We start from the raw sequence: 23,091 nt of genomic DNA, 5'->3' as shown, positions 1-23,091 counted from the left end.
CTGAGTCAGGGGAAGACAGCATCCAGTGGCCACAGGACAGAAGCAGGAGCAGTGGCGCTGCGAATTCTGCTTCAATTCACCCCATCGACTCCCTGTGTCCTGAAGAAGGAGGCCCCGTTCTCATGGCTCACAAGGCCAGGCATGGCCGCCCTGCTGCCCGCTGCAGCTCACCTCGTGCTGGACTGCCACTGTTCTCCTTCGTGCTCCGGTCTCTGTAGAATTCAGCTATTGGAAGGAGCCATGGGCTTTGGGGGCCTTTGCACACTGTTTCCTCTCCTGAGACCTGCTGTCCCACCACCCAGATCCACTCTCTGCTTCATCCAACTCACTGTTCAGCTGTCCACCTAAATGCCAAGGAAGTTAGGGACCATTTCCCGACTGCACCTCCCCACGGTCTAGATTATGTCTCCTTCTTATAGGTTTGCACCACTGGGTACCATACTGGGTACTGCCACAGCCTCACCTACTGAGGGTCAGAGCGGGGTTTTATCCCTGTGCATCCCCCGCTAGCACTGGCCATGTGGTACTCGGTTATTCCTGTAATTACTTGCTTACTCTCTACTTTCCCACTTCACTCCCAGAGAGCAGGAAACCCATCTTCCTCTCCACTGTCATCCAGATGCCCAGCCCAGTTGTCTGGTTTGCTAGGAACAAATGAACAAATGAGCTGATGACTGGATAAACTAATGAATCAACCAAAGCAGGCCTGAAGGAACTTAGGAGAGCCTTGAGCAACCAGAATTGAGGTCACCATGTGGCGAGACCAAACTGGAACTTGCCCATGGCCCACCATGAAAAGTGCTTCTGGGGAACAAAGGGTGCCTGTTCTCTGCCCAAATTAACAGGATCTCATAAGGCAATGGGTCAGAGGAGAAAAGGCAACAGAAAACCCCCAGAGTTTTAACCTGAATGTCGTTTTCTCTTTTCCTTTGGAAAAAATAAACACAAGTGTTCTTCACTGAGTTCTGAAGGGGAAGTGGGTGGCCGTGCCGTAGAGCGGGAGGAAGAAAAGTTCTTGACCGTCAACATCTCTGATCTCAGAGGCAGACTCAAGGAGAACGAGGCCCCTCTGAAGTCACACTTGGATGCCAGACTCCCGACGCAAGGGAGGGCGCCGCAGCTGCCAGGACTAGCTCGGGCACACACAGGGGCATTCACAGCCCTGTGGTCACAGCCCCTCCCACCCGTGCTGTGCACCCCAGCAGCAAACAGAACTCTCTGTCTCAGTTCCTGAGTCAAGCTTGCACAGAATTAACTGTAATAATTGGCAGGTGGGCCGCTGGCTTCTGGGTTCCAATTCAGCAGGGGATCATGGAAAAAAAAAAAACAAAAAAACAAAGCTGGATGTTCTGGCGTAGCCAGTATTTTAGCTTGGGCTCTGAGAAGTTTCAGCTTCCCATGACAAGAAACAAACTATGAGGCTGTAGCTGCCCCGGGCACACATAGAGCTCCAGAGCAGCCTTGGAGAAAGAGACCCTTGCTGGCCCCCAATCAGCTTGGTCCTTGGGGAAAGAGGAGGAAATAGCCCTTGACTGCTACGCTTCTCAGGGGCTCAGATAATGGAGAAGAGAGGAATCTTTCTGGGAGTTTGTTTCCTTGGATGGAAGGGAGCGATCATCACCTCCAAAGGTTTTTCCATGGCATGAATGCCTTGGTAAGCTTTTACAAGAATACTTGTGATGATACGGATGCTCGCCCCAGCCCACAAATGAGCCACCATTTAACAACTGGACAGGAACTGCAGGACAGGAACCAGCCTCCACTAATGTATTTCTGCTATCTGCCATCTGCGGACATCACTAATCAACAGTGGTCATCTTTTCTACTGAGCCTTAGACATGGACTCAGAATCCTTCTCAACATTTTACCCCAGGAAGCCACTAGAAATGAATAGGCGTTGGCATGAGAGCTGAAAAATACTTGCTGCTTCTATTTTAGTAACTCAGAAGAGGCCAAAGTTACAATCGCACCAAAGTTTCTGCAAGGACAGGAATCCAGTTATGTCCCACTACAGGACTGTGGCTTTGATGCCAATTACCGCCCAAACAGAGAATCCTTATCACTGCTCTCCAGAGAGTGGGCTCTGGTGATGATCCTTGGTGAGGGGGACACTGCACAGGATTTCACTGGAGACCCAGGCACAGTGGCCCAGGGCTGGGTCGGCCACTGCCAAGGGCACGTCTTTTCTATTCACTGCACCTGCGCTTGAAGCTTGTCCTTCAACTGGAGATTTTGCTTCCAGTCTGTTATGGCAGGACAGAGCGGCCGCCACCCTAAAGTGCTTTCTTGGAGACAGCTGCCCCATCCTCAGTGACTCCCGCCATGTGTTTCTCCCTCATTCTTTCTCAACAGGCCTGTTTGCCCCCTTTTTCGTAGTACACTAATGTGTAGTGCTGGTGTGGGACAACTCTGACCATCAGGGCTAGGAAACATTGAAGAAGTGGCTTCCCTTGGGGTCAGGCTCACATTCTTCCCAGAGCAGAAGGTCCTTAGTTCAGGATCCAGGTAACACCAGCTATTCCTTCCCGGATGATGATCCTTGAGCTTCGGGACGTGTCTTCTTCTAGATTCCTTCCTCCATCCCTGTTGTTCACTACATTAGAGACCAAAGCCTGAAGCAATTACAGTGGTGCCTCTGCCTTCTCAGCCCAAGGCCAGAGAGGAGCTTCCTCTGCCCTCGCAAGTTGGATGCTGTGTCCTGAGCGCTGACTTACTGCTTTAAGAAGGAGGGAGACCCCGGCAGCCCCTCCCTCTCTCTCACCTTGCTGTACGGTGGGAGGGCTAACTGCTTGGGATCTCGGGTGGCCACTTCACCTCTCTAAATCTGCTTCCTCACCTGCAAAATAGGAATAATGATACCACCTCCTAGGATTGCTCTGAGGACAAAATGAGATCGTCTATGCATCAATAAAATGCCCAGTGTAGAGTCAGAACCCAGGGGATACAGGCTATTATCAGTATGGGGTAGATATTTCAGCTATAATACCACTCCTATGGATTTTTAAAAATTGTGGTAAAATACACATAACATAAAATATACTATTTTGAAGTGTGTAATTCAGTGGCATTAAGCATCTTTACAATGTTGTGCAACCATCACCATGATCTAGTCCCAGAACTTTTTCAGCACCCCAAATGGGAACCCTATACCCAATAAATGGTCCCTCTCTATTCCTCCCTCCCTGGAAACCACTTTCTGTGTCTCTAGATTTGCCTACTCTGATTATGTAAATAGATAGAATCATACAATATGTGGTCTTTTGTGTCTGGTTTCTTCACTTAGCATAATATTTTCAAGGTTCATTCATGTTTCAACATATATTGGTATTTCATTCTTTTCATGGCTAAATAGTATTCCATTGTGTGGATATACTATACTTGGTTAATCTCCTCATCTGTTGATTGACATTCTTTTGACATTTGGGCTGTTGTGTATGAACATTTGTGAGCAAGTTTTTGTTTGAACACCTGTTTTCAGTTTGGGGGTCTATATACCTAGGAGTGGAATTGTTGGATGGTATGTAATTCTATATTTAACTTACTGAGAAATTATCTATTTTCCACAGTGGCTGCACCGTTTTACATTTCAGTCAGCAATGTATGAGGGTTCTAATTTTTCCACATCCTCACCAACACTTATCATTTACCCCTTGTAAAACAATCTTGGCCATCCTAGTGAGTTTGAAGTGGTATCTCATTGTGGTTTTAATTTGCATTTCCCTAATGACTAATCACATTGAGCAACTTTTCATGTGCTTCTTGGTCATTTATATCTCTTCCTTGGCGAAATGTCTGTTCAAGTCCTTTATTCATTTTTAAATCGGGTTGTTTGTCTTTTTGTGGTTTCTCCTATGAATTTTAGGTCATTTTCTAACCAATGGGCTTAGGAAAAAAATCAACAGACATGAAAATATGTGTGTGTGTGTGTGTGTGTGTGTGTGTATTCAAATTCCCTGTACAACCTGAATGTGCAGGGAATAAAACGAGTTCCTTTACTTTGTCTATAGTTTGTCTTTTTTTGGGTCTTTACTGCTGGCTAACAGGGAAAAGATTAATTTTTAATCCAATCTGCTTTATAATTTAGATCCTCAAATTTAAACAATCCTTTCAGTTATGCTCAGTCTTCCTAGGAAAAAACAAAACAAACTCAAATTCTAAATCTCTGAGATTTCTCTTCCCTGGTCCCAAGATAGCCATGGCCTCTCAGAGTATGGGGTGGTGATGGTTTGGAAACCTCAAGGCAGAGGGTACATCTCAGCACCCTTGGTGTGGTGACTTCTGCTTCCACTGGACTCCTGGGCCATGTCCCTTTTCTGCTAGTTGAGCCTCACCCTGCCGGAAATGGTGGCCAAAGGCTGGGGCCACGTGGTCAGTCTTAAAGTCTCGGCTCCACCAAAAGCCACCTGCTTCTGGAGACTTGACCTCCCCTTTGAGGTCTGGCTGTGACTCCCCTGCTCTACCCTAGCCAGACCATTGACTTCTCCTTAGTCTCACTTTCACCACCTTCACCTTCACCTAACCTGAATACAGCTCAGGAAAGCTAAAGCCTCGGGACCTTCCTGCCAAACCACTCCACACCAGAGCGTCCGCACAGATGAACTGCCCCCAGGGCAGCTGCGGCATCCTCCCAGAGCAGCAGAGAGGGAGAAGGTGCAGCAACAGCATCCTGGTGCCTCAGAGGAGGGAGAATTCAGGAGTTGGCAGCTAAGCCAGTCCTTGAGGGACAGGGGAAGTGTCTCAGGGTGGGAACTCTGCCGTCTGATTGTCCTTTGCGCCTCACAGCACCTGACAACGTGTTAGATAAGGAGGCGGTATCCAAGACATCGATTGCTTGAGGTGACTGTGAGAGATAAAAGCCCTGGGAGGTTGAATGACACAGCTCAGTGGCTGTTTCCCTTTGAATGAGAGGAACATGGCCACCGCAAGCCCATCTCTACCACTGACCATGAACTCCCTTAACTTACTGCTCACAAAATGACAAGGGCCTAACCCCTCCAGCCAGTCCTGCAGGTCAGAATAGGGTATATTCCCCTCCTCTTTGGAGCTAATTCTCCCACCTGTGCTCTTCCCATCCCTTCACCTTCTTTAAGATCTAGACCTTGATTGCAGGAGCTCAAAGAGAGGATGGCCTGCTCAGATACAGAGAAGTGGTTGACCAGTTGGCTTATTGCTGGCTCCTATGAGCAGAAACTGTTGAACCTTCCCTTGCTTTGCTATTGTTTGACAGATGTTCTTGTCCTGATCCACCTGCCAGTGGACTACAAAATCAGGAGCATTTAAGGGTCTCTGTGATGAGGTATAGAAAGACCAAGCCTTTAGCCCAAAAGGCCCCCACTTGAGGAAGACTGATGAAAGAGCTTGAATGAACAAGTAATGAGGATGCTGAGAGAATATGATTAGAGTCTGAGAAATGGACTTCCTGGAACTAAAAGAAAACTATTCTTTATTTTAAAACTTGGGAAATAAACTGAAAAGATGATTGAGCAGTGAATTAGAGGTCTAGAAGATCAAGGGAAAGAAATAGCTTATGACATGAAAACACAAAGGAATGGAAATCAAGAGGGACCAGTAAGAGACTTAGAGGACCAGACAAGAGAGATGACATTCAAACAGTAGAAGTTTCAGATGTTGGAATGGGGGGAGAGGACAGATGATGAAGGAGAAGTAATAGTTAAATAACAGAAGAGATGATCTGACATGATCTGACACAAGATTGAAGACTGTAGATTGAAAGACCCAAGTTCCAGACAGGATTATTTTTTTTTAAGACACACACCTAGATATAACTTGGTGAAACCTTGGAATTCTAAGGATAAAGAAAATTGTTTACAAAGATGAGAGAGAATGAGAGTAATGAAGGGAGAGACCACGTTTTCTTGCTATATCTTTGCATCGTTTCACTCATAAAAATGAGTACTCGTTATTTGAAAATTGACAAGGAAAAATATTTTAATGCCTTCTCATGATTCTCATTTGTCTATGGACCCTCTTAACCCAGCATCTAAAGACATGCATGTCTCTGGATCCAATTCCCAATTATTTTAATTTTTTTGGTTTTTCTCCTCATATTTGGGCCCTGGCCAGCCTGGGCTCCTTCAGACCAGAAAGCACTTCTTGTGCCTTTTCTTTGAGCCTGGAACTGTAGTTGACTTTGAAATGCAATGATGAGTAGGCATGGTTCCTACACTCAAGAAGCATAAGTCAGGAGTGAGTTGAATTTATTCCTTGGGTTGAGCCTCTGGGCCTTTGTACTTTGTTGATTCTTAGGGGAAGTGGTGAGACTGCAAAAGATCATGCACATTTCTTCCATCTGCCTACCTAGGGCCCCTGTTTAAAAAAAAGTGACCTGACACTATAGCCCTGAGGTTTCCATGACAACCCTAGGAAGGCATTTCCTGTGACCCAGCTGAGGTTCTTCTAGACAGGATGGCTGACTTGGCCTCCCTTCACCCCCATGCATCCCAGCTCCCTTCCCCTCTCTTTGCACCCACCTTCCACATAAGTCCCCATATCATCCCAGTCACAATGGATGTGAGAATTCCCTTATTTTCAGGAACGTGTTCTATATTTGAATTTCAGCTCTCCTCTTGGGCTTGTTTCCCAAAGACAATAAAATCAGGTCCCAAAGGCAGGCCACCTTGAAACAGTGACACCCAGGTTGGGCAAGGGACTGTTCGAGGTTAAGAACCAAAGAAGGAACTAAAAGAGGGAACTCCCCAAATAGGGGGACTTCCCCCTTTTTCTCTGGTGTCTTTCTGGTAAGGGGAGAGAGATGGGGATATAGAAAGCTTTGAGGGAAGCCAGAAGTGGCAGGAAGGAATGGAGAGGTGGTCCCCTACAGGAGGAACTGTGGACGGCCACCACCCCTGCAGTGCCAGGATCTGCCAGGGGACAGCTTGTGAGTGATACTCAGTGGGGCCGGAAGGTCGCCACATTGGACAAAGCATCATATATGGATGCAGAGCTAACGCATTTGCATGTCTGGGGGTACCTGGCTAGGTAGAAGGATACAATTCCCCAGGTGCTCAGTAACTCTGAGTGACACCAGATATACCTTTAGCACAGGGTAATAAACACAGACTCCCTGCTTGTTTGCCGTCTTTCCTCCCCATTTGGTCATTCTAAAGCCTACCTCTCGAATTCCTATTCCACCTGTCTTGTCAGAAACTGGACTCTTCCAAACCCCAAAGCTTCTTCTCAATTCCAGAGGCCAAGAAACCAGACCATGGGTCACCCCTCCTTCCTGCTCCAAGATAAGCAGTCAAGTTGGAGCCTAGAGCGCAGAGGCCCAAATGAAGAAACGTCAAGGTCACTCAGGGCAGCTCAAGGCTACGTTGCCAACACTGGCCAAGGTCCGAGCCAAAGGACATAACGAAACAGGCTTTCCATGGAGAGTATCTCCGAGGATTTGCACGCCTGCCCAATTGACAAAAGCCCCAAAGTGTTGGCCTGGGTAGGGAGTGCCAGCTTTCCGCTTAGTCTGGTACTGTTCTGACAAGCCTGCAAGGATCGACAACCCGCAAGGATGGGTTTCAAGGCCCCTGAGTACCCATGTTTATCTTCAGGCTCAGATCCAGGAGCTCAGCAATGTGTCCATTTCAAAATAATAATTACAACGATAGCCTGTCTTCGGTAAGATGCAGACTTTGGAATCCATGTCAAAGTACAGTAGAACAAAACACCCTAAGAGGGCTTCCCTGGTGGCACAGTGGTTGAGAGTCCACCTGTCGATGCAGGGGACACGGGTTCATGCCACGGTCCGGGAGGATCCCACATGCGGTGGAGCGGCTGGGCCCGTGATCCATGGCCGCTGAGCCTGCGCGTCCAGAGCCTGTGCTCCGCAACGGGAGAGGCCACAACAGTAAGAGGCCCACGTACCGCAAAAAACAAAACAAAACACCCTAAGAGAAGGCGACTTTGCCTAATGCCTCTGGTGCCTGAAGAGTGGAATTTATCCTAAGAATTCTCAGAATCCATATGGGCCCCAAACACCTCAATAAGAAGAGGATGTGAAGACACTATAATTGGAAGAGATAATTGGGGAAATGGCTAGAGCATGACTGTTTTGCAAAATTGAGTGTTTCAGCTGGTTCTGGTCATCGGACAATGGAAGGACCAGCATTTGGATATTCAATTACCTCCTGAAGCTGAGGACTAGTTGAATATATTTCATTCCGGAAATGTCCCAATGAAGCAAGAGAAAAATGGGACAAAAGGCTTTGGCAGAGGCCAAGCGTTCTCCCAGCTGCAGAAATGAAAGACGAATCCCAGAGCACCCCGTACCCCACCCTCACCCCAGCCCCAACTTGGCCTAGGAGAATGCATGAAGCAGGGCTTAACAACAGCCTGGCTGCTAGCAAGAGGCATCACAAGCCCCCCAGGAAAACTCCTTGCATCAGCCCCCCCTACCCCTTAGGGCATACCACCTTGCTTCGCTAAGAATGAGAAATACTGAAACAACCTTTCTGACTGTTGGCACCAGGCACCCAGGCATTTACCAGTCGACTTCCCTACCTCCTTATAGAAAACTGCCAACTTCCCAACCACACGTTGACATTCCTGGCAGAAAAATAAAACCTTATTATTCCACCTGAACCAACGAGAAACAAAGCCGGTCAAGAAATGTGCCTGTTGGGACTGCAAGGCTTTGAATGCCATCAGTCATGTGGAAAACGTGGAGCTGAGCCTGGCATTGTCCTCCGAGGCCTCCATGCAAACAAGAGGCCGCCTAGAGCTTTCAAGCCCACGTGGAGGGGGAACCGCTAATCACAAAACCAGGCACTGGCCTCCTCTGATGGCCCTAATGAGGACCAGGTGAACACAGATGAAGGCGACCACACTGTGCTTGCATTTGTCAAATCTGAGATTGCTGCACAGCCTGGAATGAATGAGCCTGCAAACAAGAAAATCTATCTGTCTAGGAGCTGGAAAGAATAGGATGTGGAGAAGGAGGGTGGGAGGTTGTCATCAATTACTCGTGGTTCTCGGAGAGCCAAGAATTATGCTTGGAAGTACAACTTCTGAGCATCTGGAGAAGTCTTTGGTCAGCATCCTAAGTTTTCTGGATAATATCACAATCATTCAGACCATCCAAGCCAGGCCAGATGGAGGCAATATTGTGTAGCGTGCAGACTTGCCCCTCTCTGCTTTCTCACTGCTTCTTGCCCACCTTCCTGCCCGTCCCCAGCCCCCTCCCCACCACCACCAAGGACAGCTTAGGGTCTTCCCTCCTCCCCCGCCCAAATCTGCTCCTAGGAAAGGATCTGATGCAACTGTTCTTGCCCTGATCACAGGTCGAGTATTCAAGATGAGTGTATTGACGTCATAATGGGAGTAAATGCCATCATGTAAAGGGTAACAGTTCTCACTGTGGAAACTGAGGAATCCCACTTCACGTCACACGGCGCCTTGTGCGTTGGCGTCCTTCGCTGGGTCTCAGCGTCCTCGTCTGTGTGAGGAGGGGTTGGTGCGACCTAGGGGACTCTGATGCGCCTTCCATCGTGACCAGCCCGCGGGCAGCAGGGCTGCGGGAGCCTCTCGGGAGCGTTTGTGAAGAGGTGGTGATTCCTCCGTGGGCAGCCTGCTTCTTAGAGCCTGAGAGCTGTTCCGCCCCCTCCACAGAAGAGCCTGCTGCAGCCTCTGGGAAGACTGATGCGCGGGCGGGAGGGGGTGTCCTGCTGGGCCCTGGGGGACCCGACACGAGCTGCCACTCTCGAGGTGCCCCGGCGGTGGAGGGCGAAGCATTTTGATGCCATATTGAGGACTCGGTAGTAGCCTCCCCGAGGCATCCCCCCGCCCAGCCCTGCTTCCCCCTCCCCGCAGCCCGCCTCCGCGGCTACATGTTGCCTGGCGCCTGGCCCAGGTGTACCTTGGTTTTGCGCCCCTGCAGGGGTACCCCTCACGTGCAGTTGAGACAAATAGCTGAGCTTTGCCAGGGTGAAGGGTGCCCCCTGGAGCTGTGCAGCCCTGCGTCCTTCAGATTCCTCCCAAGCAGGGCTGCAAACTTGGGAGGGTTCTACGGTCCTCTGCAGCCAGTTTCCAATCGCTCATCATCGTCACCCCCTTTTCCCTCACAGCGGGAGGCTCATCTTCCTTGTCTTCATCTCTCTCTGAGCCTCATACAGGACTGGACACCAAAAGGGCCCTGTAAATCCTGCCTCCTTGACCAACTAGAAGTCGGGGCTACAAATGACCATTCCTTCTTATTCAAAAGTTTTGTGAGTTTGTTTCTTCTTTCTTCGTCTTCATATGAGAGGTATTTGGGTGTCTGGGAAAGAGCTTTAAAATAGCTTTTATAACTAATGAAGAATTTGAAAATATCTTTTAGAACAAAAGGCCTCTTTGAAGCCTGGTCCACATAGGCACCCTGTTTACTTGCTACAAATTGTTTACTTTGCTACAAATTGAATGCAGAGAAAATGCAGGCTTTTGCATGGAAGTCAGCCTGGAAGAGAATTCCAGTAACCTCAGCCCCATTCCACACACTTCATCTCAGCTGTGTGCTATGGAATAAGACTGGGTTTGGGGCAACTTTCCAGGGCTCTGACTTGGCCCTGAGCTGGGCTTGGGGGTGACCCAGTCTCCCATTATAACTTTGTATTTTAGACCCTAGGGTGAAGGAAACGTATAGAGCAACTCAGTACTTTTGACCTAGAGGAAAGACAAGATTGGGGGATGGAAACGAGGGTGTGTAGGAAGAGGGGAGAGAGAGGTGCTTTCCCCTCATAGCCTATTACGGAAGCTTACTGTGGAACTCCTTTACTGCCCCCATGCTCCCCAACTACCCCAGGGGAAATACACCTTCCCTGCTTCCGAGAGGGGCTCTAACTAGAGTCCCATGGCCATGCTAATCCCATTTTCCCCTAGTTCACTCTACTTGCTGTCGGCTATGGACTGAACTGCATTTCCCCTCCAAATCACATGTTGATGCCCTAACCCCCAATACCTCTGAATGTGACTGTACTTGGAGATGGGGCCTTCAAGAAGTGGTTAAGTTAAAATGAGGTGAGCCATCTTTAGGGTGGGTCCTAATCCTATCTGACTGGTGTCCTTATAAGACGAGATTAGGACACAGACACAAACAGAGGAAAGGCCACGCGAGGACGCAGCCAGAAGGCGGCCATCTACAAGCCAAGGAGAGAGGTCTCAGAAGAAATCAAACCTGCTGACACCTTGATCTTGGACTTCCAGCCTCCAGAGTTGTGAGACAATAAATTTCTGATGTTTAAGCCACCTGGTCTGTAGTATTTTGTATGCAGCCCTAGCAATTTAATGCGCTGGCCAAAGAACAAAAGTCCTGGGAGATCTCTCTAAGCTTCTGTTCCTCATCTGTAGATTAGGAATATTTGTTTCTGACTTGCGGGGCTCTTGTAAGGGTTAGGATCACAAATGACAAGGCACCTGGAGCAGGGTCTAACGTAGAGCAGGCGTGTGCTAAATAATTGTGAAAGTTAAGATTGTTGTTACTATTATTAGAGATCAATCAATGTGTATGTGTTGCTTATGGGTGGGCCCTACAAATGTACCTAGAATCTCTATCCATTGATTTGATGATTTAGCACCAAAGAATTTAACGTTTTTGGCAGCCCTGGAGATTTCGCCCTCTCTGGGCCACCAGGCTACCCAACTCCAGGGGGAACATTTATTCCCTAAACTGATCCCTCTTCATAACTTTACATCCTCACCTATTTCACAGAAGGTCAGTATCACATAGTAGCCTTTGACAAGACAAAGCTTTGTTGAAAGTCTATATAAATTATATCCACAAGGCTACTCACCTTCATGTCAAACTCTAATAAATTGGTCAGGCATGATTTTGCTCTGATATAATCTGTTTTCTTTCCCCCAAAGAGATCATCTTTTTAAAGGATTGGTGATTCTATAAGACTCGCATATCTGTGCCATGTGACACACAGGAGAACTGAGGCCTGAACACTGAGCCTTTTTTGTGTAGTAGGATTTCCGGGGACACTGTGACCACAGGTAATGATGGGTTACATCCTTCACTAACAGTCCTGGACACTGAGGTACATTTAGTTTGCTTGTCCTTGAAAATACTGGACTTTGACCACCTCTGAATTTTAACCTCTAATCTGATTAATTAGAATCTCCCTAAAAGTTCTCCCCACCAGCACTGGCTCAGATCATGGCCACACACCACTTCTTTGCCTTAATATCTCTAAATGAAAGGACCCTCTTAACCCTCAGTTTCTGATGGCCCCAGATTCTCTGCCTGAGTTTCTCCTTTTGGACATAATTTTCTATAAACACTCAGGCCCTGCAAAGTTGGCTCACCCCAGCAGCTATTTCAGATTTGTCCTCTCTATTTAAATGAGATGATGTACACCAACACTCAGTGAACCATGACACCGGAGACAAATGTACAGCTTTACATTAAATCAGTGTTCTTCAACTTTTAATATTCTTTCATTCCTGGCTGATAACTTGACCCCAGGATTTTCTGGTCATGAAAAGTGAATTGTCTTCATTTACACAGCTACCGTTCGCGGTCCCTGATAACGACTTTCCTCCAGGTCTGTCATCTTTTCCTTCCACCTGGCCTCAGGAGAGCAGCACGCCCACTCTCCCCAGGGCCAACAGTTTTCTACTAAACTCTTGTGCAGTGTCTGCCCTCACCTCAGAGGACCTTCCTCTCACAGCCTTCTCAGCTTCTCCCTCCCACCCACAGGCTCCTTCCTGACGTTACAAAATCATCTTCTCCTGAGCTCATTCTCTTCCCTAGCTGACCATCTCTCATGGCCAAAATTCCTTTTTTTTAAATTAAATTAAATTAAATGTTAAGAATTGTATTGAGATATAATTGACATATAATATTGTGTTAGCCTAAAGTGCATGATGTTGATTTGATACATTTATGTATTATAATATTATGACCACAGTAGTGTTACCTCACATCTGTGTCTTATCACAAAATTAGCATTTCTTTTTTCTGGTGGGAACGATGAGGATCTAGACTCTTAGCAACTGTGAACTTTATAATACAGTATAGTTGACTATCATCTCTGTGCTGTGCCTTAGATCTCTAGGACTTATTTAACTATTGGTTGCAAGTTTGTACACTTAAGTAATATCTCCCCAGTCAATTCCTTGCCCACCAGCTCCTGGTAACCACATTCTGCTCTGTGTTTATGATTTTGGCTTTTTTAGATCCCACACATAAGTGAGACCATAGAGTATCTATCTTTCTCTGTCTGACTTACCTCACTCAGCAGAATGCCCTCAATGTCCATCTGTGTTGCCTCAAATGGCAGAATTTCCCCCCTTTTCATGGCTGAATAATATTCCATTGTGATAATGCACCACATCTTCTTCACCAAGATTCTTCGTCACAAGGTTTTTGCCCACCACCGCATCTTGTAGCCACTTGCTCACTCCAGCATGTCTGAAGTCTGATTGCCAGCCCACCTCTCCACCAAACGAAACTCTCACTCCCAAGGCCCAAGATGGAGCCCCTGGGCAAACTCCCATCCCCACTGGGAGGGAGGCAGAAGAAGCACAAGGCTATGAGCAGGAGAACGAGTGACCTGGCCTGGCTGAGACACCTGGCCTCTTGGGGAAATTGCAGAAGCACACAGCGAATCTCCAGGCAGTCCAGAGGCACCTGGAGGTCAATCACTGGCTTGCTGGAGGTGTCACCTCCTTCCCCTCTGTTATCCATGACTTCCTCCACCCCAAATGTGCCAGCCCACCTGGCTCATCTCCATCTCCTCCAAGTCTTCCCCAACTTTCCCCCAGTCTAAGAAAGCCCCTCCTCAGCATCTTCCCACATCTATCAGAGACCCCCCAACCCAAGCCACTCTGCACTGCCCCACCGCACTGACGAGTGCCACTGAATACCCACCTTGGGTCAGGCCATCACTCAGCTATTCTGTCTGCGCAACAACCCCACAGGTTATGTACAGTTGCCATCCTCATTCCCATTTCACAGGTGAGGAAACTGAGTCCCAGAGAGGATAAACTTTCTTTCCCAGGGTGTCCCTTTTAAAAAGTAGCAGAGCCAGAACATGATGGTGAGGAATCAGGCTCCACTGAGTATATCCTGCCTCATGTCTGTATCTGCTTCCCTCTTGCTGTCTATGTTCACTCAACCGTGGGGCCCTAGGGCACCCACACCCTGGCCCACCCAGGGCAACCTTAGACTGGAGGGGCCTGTCCTCTTCCAGAGATCTTCCAAGCTGTCTCAAGAAGACCTTGACATTCACACCTGAGGCCCCGACCCCTCAATCTCCATCCTGGATTCTGCGTCGTCCTCATTTCCTCCCCCATCAAAGCCAGCTATGCTGCACCCACTTCCCCTGCTGAGTTGCCACCATTGGAGAGAGACCCAACTTTGTCCCCAAGAGGAAGAAGAGAGGAGCAGTTCTGTCACAGTCTCCAAGTGGACTGCCCAGGTTGTTGGCTGTGCGGTTTAGGGCAGGTTACTGAACCTTTCTGTGCCCTGGACCTCACATCTGTAAAATGGGCAGGATAGCAGTACCTCTCTCCTGTGAGCGTTGTAAGGATGAAGTAGCACTGAATAAGCATTAGCTCTTCTTATTTGTGCTCCTGTGGTCTAAGGAACTACCCCTTCTCTTAGAGGTAATATTTCAGTAGGAGGCTCTTAGAGGTAGACAACACTTGGAGAGATAAAGAAATGCATCTCGAACAGTAGAATTTCAGACACCCTTGAAGGCCAAGGGTCTTTGCAACCTCCAAATCATATCACCAAGGCAGCTTCCCATGTGTCCTGACCATGCTCATGGCCCAGCAAGAGCCAGCAAGCTGGTTGCCACAAAGTGGCCAGTCGCCTCGCTAACACTGGCTTAGTCAGATGTGAGCAGAGGATGCTCCTGTACCACTTAAATGAGCTCCATGGATGATTCACCTCTGCAGGGTGACCACAACCCAGAAAAGTAATGAGGGAGGGGCAGGGCCCAGGCCCCAGCCATCTTGTTAGGCCTTGCATGAATCCTGGCCACGAGGTGGGGAGCAGGGCGAGAAGGGAGCTGTGCAAAGGGAGCACGAACAGCTCTGTTTCTTTTTCTTTTCTTTCTTTCTTTTTTTTTTTTTTTTTTTTGGCTATGCACATTTGGAGCTGTTACCGGTCTCAGTCGCGACATCTTTATTGATTCCACAGGCTCCAGGACCAGAGCATGATGAATATCACTTTTCCACTGGGGCTGAAGTCACACGGCCAAAAGAGTGAGGCAATCATCCAGAAAACAAAATTGTTTTTGTCTGAATGTGCCATTGGAGACGCTCTGAAAAACAGGCTCTTCAGGTGATTATAGAGCTTAAGTAAAGCCAGGCTCTTGCTTGAATTATCCGCGTAATTGCCTTAGCTCTCCAGTTTGTCCATGCAGATGGGACCTCACAAATCACCGGCTCGCCTGAGGGAGCACATCTGAAGTCAAGCAATGATAGTAATGATGCCAATTTAATAAAGGAAGAGCTAGGCTCTGCTGAGCACTCAGCTGCAGCAACAGCCTGGGGTTCGTTTAAAGATTTCCTATGACAATGTGTTTCATGAATGTTTTTGTTGCTGGTGGTCCGTGATGATCCTCGAAGGTAGAATTCCCACCTTGAAGATCATTCTGGTCCCTGAACCAAGTTTATCATCTTGGATGGCTTCCCGCTTGCTGGGAGATCCCTCGTCCCCTCACTGCAGGAGGTGTCCACGGCAGGCCAGTTCCTGAGGTCAGCCGTCTGGGCCGTATTGACCAAACTGGACCAAACTCTTGTTGCAGAGTTAGCACACTTCCCCTGAGACCCCCTCTTTTCCCTGCCTTTGGCTAACCAGGCAGATTACCCCCTCGGGCATCAGAGCATCTGAGTACATATCTGCCTCTACCAAGGCCACAGATAGGACCCCAATAAAAAAACAAGTGTCATGGCAAAACGGAAGCATTCAAGGTGGGGACATAGGGGTAATTACAAAGGTGTGGGCAGCTGAGCATAACCGCAAGGGGTGGTGCAGAAATCCCAGGTTAGCAACATTGGTGCTCTCATGCATGGCCCCTCCATCCACCTGCTGGATGGGGAAAGGAGAGGTCCCCAGAATATGCAATGTGAGGGTCATGTGGAGAGGGCCATCTTGAGAGGAGTTGTGAGGAACAGAGCCAGCCAAGGCCATTTTACAAGGAGGGGCCAGGGGAGTCAGACCATGGTGCCAACCTACTCCCTGCCTCTGGTCTCAGGTTGGGCTCCCTGCTATAGCACCAAACCCAACCAGAAGGCAGGCTCCATGATCCCATCCATGTGCCATATAGGTCAGGCCCCCAAGGCAGAGATCAGGGTGGAGGAAGGTGAAGAGAGAACATAGCAGGGCAAAGAGAAGGCATTCCCCAAACATAGCAATCAAAATTCAATTATAAAAGGAACCCAATTTGGAAGTTCAGAATTGAATGTCCTTCGATGTTTAACCACATCTTATAACCCAACAAGAGTCAATTGATATAAAACCTAGAACCTGCTACCTTGACTAGGCTGAGGTGATACTTTGACTTTGGGTCTGATAAATTATTATAACCCTGGGAAAGTATAGAAATTACTATCTTGTATAGTCACTGTAACCTCAGTAATGGATTAAAGGAAATATAAGTAGAAAGATAATAAAGTAAACAAATTAGGTCCATGATTCTAGTACATGTATCATTGTTTTAAGTGTAATTGTAACAAAGTTTCATTATCATTGTGATAATATTCAAATTTTTTGAAGCATGTAAAAGAATCCAGTACAGTAGGCTTGTGATTTTTATTGGTGATTAGGAAAATTTGAAAAAAGAAGTTTGTACTCAAGTTTAAATATCAGGAAATTTTAAAATTTGTAAATTCCTAGGTTTTATGTTATTGGTTGGGTAAGTGGCATTTGAAGAACAGTATTTAATAGGCTTATGAGATTAATAAGCTGTGCGTTCGATTAATCGTACATAGTATTGTTCTTTATGCTTAAACCTGTTGGGTATTTGCAAAGGCATTCTCCTCTTACCGAGGACCTAGTAATATAAGCTTCAACCTAAGCCCCACCATGTCTGTGAAGCTTTCATTGATCCCTCTAGGAATTTCTGATCTCCTAATTCTTTAGCTGCTAGACCTTCTTTTAGGGTCTCTGCTGTGTAACCAAGCTCTTTCCGTCTTGTTATTTGGGATATATATGACTTGACTCCCCAGCTAGACTCTAAACTCTTTGAGAGACAAGCACTTCTCTTGAAACAATCTTCATTTCTTTTTCATTCTCCATTTCTCCACGCCCAGCGCTAGACACATATTAGATACTTAACACATGCTCATTATTTGGGTGGTTTCAGATGTGTGGAATGATTGTGTTACACTACAGATACCCCAATAAACAAAATCAAAGTTTTTGTCAAGGAAAGAGTTAATATAGAGGACCCAGATATGGCCTGCTTGAGTATGCAGTAATGGGAGTGTTTTATCAGGACTTTCCTAACTTAAAAATACTTTCTCAATTCTAGGATGAGTGCTATACCCTTGTCTCACTTCACCATCACCATCATGCACAAAGACGCATTCAGAGCCATGAACTTTTCAGACTCTGTGATTCTCTAGAGGTATAAGACATAGCCTCTTCTTTTGAGGAGGCTCAAACCTTGTTAGCAGAATTCATCTGTTAAGAAAATGTCTGATGAGTACCTACTGTGTGCTCAGCAGTGTCCTGGAGACACAGCAGGGAAAGAAGCAGAGTCTCCGTCCCTTAGAGAGTCGTGATCTCACAAAACAACAATACCATGTAGCACATGCTCAGTGAGAACAGAATGAGTGACAATAAGCGCTCTAGGACTTGAGAAGAATGCCACTACTGAGCAACAGAGTGATCAGGTTAAGCTCCATGAAAGAAGGGGCAGGGCAGCAGGGTGGGCCTTAGGGAGTCAAGAGGGGGTGGAGGGGGATGCATTCCTACTGTATTGGAGTGAACAACATAAGGGAGGTAGAAATTGATTTCTGTTTTGGCCATGTAACATGTGTGCCACCGTCACATCAGGGGTAGACGTGGAGAGTAGACCTATATAGCGATGATATGAGTAGACCAGAGCTAAACAAGGACAATCTCGGAAAGAAGTTCAGAGTATCAAGGGTTGAGAATAGATCCATGGGTGGTACAACAATAGTGTGATGTGATAGATAGTGTGATGTGACATGATGTCTAGTGTTTTTAGAAATTTCTCCAAAGAAGACATACGGATGGCCAATAGGTGCATGAAAAGATGCTTAACACCACTAATTATTAGAGAAATACAAATCAACAGTACAATGAGGTATCGCCTCACACCAGTCAGAATGGCCATCATTAAAAAGTCTACAAATAACAAATGCTGGAGAGGGTGTGGAGAAAATGGAACCCTCCTACACTGTTGGTGGGAATGCAAGCTGGTGCAGCCACTATGGAGAACAGTATGGAGGTTCCTCAAAAAACTAAAAATAGAGCTACCATATGATCCAGCAATCCCACTCCTGGGCATATATCTGGACAAAACTATAATTCAAAAAGATACATGCACCTCTGTGTTCATAGCAGCCTTATTCACAATAGCCAGGACATGGAAACAACAAAAACATCCATCGACAGAGGAATGGACAAAGGAGATGTTGTACATATATACATATACTCAGCTATAAAAAAAAGAATGAAATAATGCCATTTGCAGCAACATGGATGGAACTAGAGATTATCATACTAAGTGAAGTAAGTCAGAAAGAGAAAGACAAATACCATATGATGTCACTTATATGTGGAATCTAAAATATGACACAAATGAACCTATCTACAAAACAGAAACAGACTCACAGACATAGAGAACAGATTTGTGGTTGCCAAGGGGGGAGGGGGGAGGGAGGGATGGACTGGGAGTTTGGGGTTAGCAGATGCAAACTATTACATATAGAATGGATAAGCAACAAGGTCCTACTGTACAGCACAGAGAACTATACCCAATATCCTGTGATAAACCATAATGGAAAATAATTTTTTAAATGTATATATATGTATAACTGAATCACTTTGCTGTACAACAGAAATTAATGCATTGTAAATCAAATATTCTTCAATTAAAAAAAAAACTAGTGTTTTTAGTTCCAGACATTCCTTTTCTGCTCATCAGCTACTTCTCATATTCTGTAAATTGGGGTATTCCAAAGTTAGGAATTTTTAATTTGATCCAGCCAAGGTGTAAGGTCGGGGTGGAGATATGTGATGGTGGGGGTGGAGCATGGCATGGGAAAAGAATGACAGAAATGTCCCAGAGGGCTGGGGAGTCCATGTGCAAGGCACTGTTATTCTTTAGGATTCTTCTCATGAGGATTCCTGAAAGGGGGTGAGCCTGCGAGGGTGCTTCCATGCCAAGCATAAGTACTGGAGAAGCAAAAATGGGGTGGCATGTCACCAAGCAAATGGGCCAGTCCTGTGCCACAACTTCCCTGCACCCACATTCATTCTGAGAGTAGCTAAATGTTTCCCATGTGCCCCAGAGTGGCACAGAGGTGATGGATGGAGAGCCAGCCTTGACAAGAGCTTGGGGGGGGGGGGCGGGGGGGCAGGAGGACACTGTGGTGACATACATTGCTGAGGACAGGGACCTGACAGGAGTGACAGAAACCTCGGGGTGTGCCAGTGTGCATGGAAGATAATGAGTCATAACCAGTTTCCAGCCCCCTCCCCACAAAAGGAACAAGGATCCCAGGGCAAGGGGAGAGCAGGGCAGTGGGCAAGGATTTGAGATGACCCTGAGTTTGTTGACATTTCAGTTTCCACCATCTGGCAAAACAAGATCTTGAAACAGAAGGTAAAATCAGTTTTTTTTTTTAATTAAAAATAATGAACATTTCTGAGTTCAGGATTTGAGATTTGTGCCACACCTTTAAGGCTAAGAGAAAAAGTAGAGACTCTGAAATAGACCCAAGAAGGTAGGACAGAAACCAAGAGAGAGGGAGCTGGGTGTCACAGGAATCAGGGGAGAAAGGAGGTCCACAAAGTGTGAGTGGTAGTGTGGACACCAATGCCGAAAGAACTAGGGATGAGCCACAGTTTGCATAAGAGGCTGTGAGAAATGAGGCGGTGAGCTTTCAAGGGACAGAGGCTACATGTACAGGGCTTCTCTCAACTTTACCAGCTGCCTGTGTCTGCAGCATGTCCTGCAGCTTGAGCTTCAGGGGATACTGTTGCATGCACTCTTCTTCAGAGAGGCTGGTGCTCTTCTTCACAGCACCAGGGCTCTTCTTTAGGAAGACTGCTACTCTAGTTCATAGACCATTTACCCCTTCTTTGAGCCTGAAACAAAGCTCATTGTCAGCAAGTTTGACCAGGTACAGAATATAACAATATATTGAAAAGCAAACATGGAGAAGATTTGGCCCTGTTTTGGGGTCCTAGAGAACTTTGAGTCATCATGATCCTTCAAGACCAGTATGGGAAGCTGCTTAAATACAATTTTTTTTTAAATGGAAGGTACAACAGGAGGTCAGGTAAGCCTAGAATAATCATTAACTCATTGATCCGATGTGGCGACCAGAATTGATCATTGTGCTGCAATGACCAGTTTCAATGAGATACCCACTGATTATCTGTATAACTTTGGGCAAGTCACTTACTTTTCTGGGTCTCACTTTCCTCCTCTGTAAAGGAGACATTCTACATTCTTGGAGATTTCTTCTGCTCTCCCAACCATTTTCAGTGCTTTGTCATTGTCTATTGTCATATTATTGTGGAATCCAAAGTACTAGAACTGTTGATTTGCCAAACCATAAGAAGATATTTTCCAACTGGTGTAGATATGATGAAATGGTCACTCTTGTTGGTGGGAATGTGATTCTAGATGACAGTTTGGCAATAAGTATCAGAAGCCTTGAAAACATTGTACCTTTGACTCAGTGATCACATTTCTAGACCCAGGAAATAATCATGGACAAGTGAAAAGATATGTAGGCAAGGATGGATGTTCATTGTCATGTTATGGATAATAGGAGAAAACTGGAAACAACCTAAATATCAAATAATAGGAGATGATTACATAAATTATGACAATTCATATTAGTATAATAGAATATTATGTATAAAATTACACTGTACATGAATATTTAGTAACATGGGAAAATGTGTACAATATTCAGGACATTTGGTTACAGTAAGATCTGATTTTTGGAACATTATTATTCCATTTATATGAATAAAAAATAAAGGAGAAGGATGTAGCCTAAATATTTACAAGACTATTCTTTAGGTGTGAGGATAGAAGCCATCTTAATCTTCTCCTATGTGCTTCTGGGTTTTCTGCAATCAATGTGAACTGTTTGTAATCAGGTTTTTAAACACATTTTTATGGAGGACACCTTGCACCTAGGCCCTCTTCATATCCTGATGCCAGTTAATCTCTCAGAAATATGGCAGTAAACACTTCATCACCAAATGGTCTTTTGTCTCTGCCTGGCTCTGAGCCTTTTGGAGTGTGGTTTTTATGGATGGTGAGGAAACTTAGGTGGATTTTGTTGAGATGCTGTGGTGGTTTTATGGGGAAAGGTGAGAGTCTGGAGGTAGAAGGACAGAGTGAAGAGGGGTCAGTAGTAGCTCAGTCTCTCCCTCTTTCCACCTGTAATGCCAACAGCCCACATCCAAGTTCAGCAGAAAAACTTCCATCTATACAAACAGGGAGCAGAGAGGGTGTTTGCCCATGAGGATTATGTAACTGATGATGTCTGTGTACACAAAATTAAAAAGCATTACTTCCACATGCCAGCCTTGGAAGTAGCTTCCCTCTCTAGAGTACTGTCAGCATTCCTGGCTTCAGAAGACATGCTGCACCTTTTCTCCTGTATTCCATTGGTTACAAGCAAATGGCCAAGGACAAGATTCTCTCCAGACTTAAGGCGAGAGGAATCAGACCCCATCTCTTTGTGGCAGAGTGGCAAGTCCATGTTGCAAGAGAGTATGCAGGATATGACGTGTGTTGCACCTGTTTTGGTGCAGGGCCTTCTCGAAAAGAACAGCTGATGTCTGTGGAGATGCTGATATATAGGCCTGGCATTACTGTATCTTCTACTTTTTCAGGAGTAGCCTACAAAAATCTTGATTTTTATCTGAAATCTCTTATTTTTTTAAATGTCCACAACTAATTCTGAACACTACAAAGCCATTGTCCAATGTCACTTCATATAGTGTCTCCTTTTATCTCCTTATGAGAGTGCCTGTCCCTTCTCTAAGTGGTAGCATTTTTATTTACCATGGTAAAAACAAGTTTTCAACCTTCAGTATGGAATGAAGTAGAATGTCCCTTAAAGAGGGATAATGCTGAGGTCAAGAGGAAGATGAAGTTGATGATTCTAGGAAGTAAACCAAAGAAGGACCAGGGCTCTAGAGGAGAGAATAACAAAGCACGTGAGGTCATCTCTTACGCTCTTCCTTGACTGGAAGAGGGGTCATGTCTTCTTTTCCAAAGGGAAAGAAAGGAGCAGGAAAAGGGAGTGAAGGAAGGCTCATCCCATGTGAAACAACACTTTTCTGAACTCAGGTCACATTCCAGGCATTGTTCAGGCACTCTTTCAGACCTGGGGGCATCAGAAAGCCCAGTCATATGCCTTCGTGGTGCCTATCTTCTCATGGGCTGCCCTGTCTCCTCACAGAGCCCAGGTATGTGTTGAGAATGAGATGGGAGGTGGTGAGGGCACGGAGGGCTCAGAGGAGGCCAAGAGTAGGGGCAGCTGCTGGGGGCAGAGGGCCGGGAGCTCTCTGGAGCTGATCATCTGCTCTGCAGAGATTCCCAAGACCACCCCGCAAGAAGGAACCCACAAGCAGGGATCTTCTGAGGCTTGGGAGCAAGAACATGGGAACACTTAACATGATCCTAGGTTGAAGATTAGGGCAGAGGAAGGCCAGTGGAGTGAGGTCTGAGTGGCCTTTAAGTGATGTGGCTCCAGGGGAGGCCAATGGAGCCCAGGGTGGGGATGGATGCTCTGGGGCACGGCTCCTCTCAGGAGGCCAGAGGGAACAGCTATGACTGAGCCCAGAGACCACGCCCATCTGCCAGTTCTGCCAAAGGTCAGCAATATGCCTGTGGCCCTGGCTGGCCGAGTGATGCGTCTACC

This window comes from Stenella coeruleoalba (assembly GCF_951394435.1).
Source record: "Stenella coeruleoalba genome assembly, chromosome: 5".
NCBI lineage: Eukaryota > Metazoa > Chordata > Mammalia > Artiodactyla > Delphinidae > Stenella > Stenella coeruleoalba.
This window is presented reverse-complemented; position numbering follows the sequence as displayed.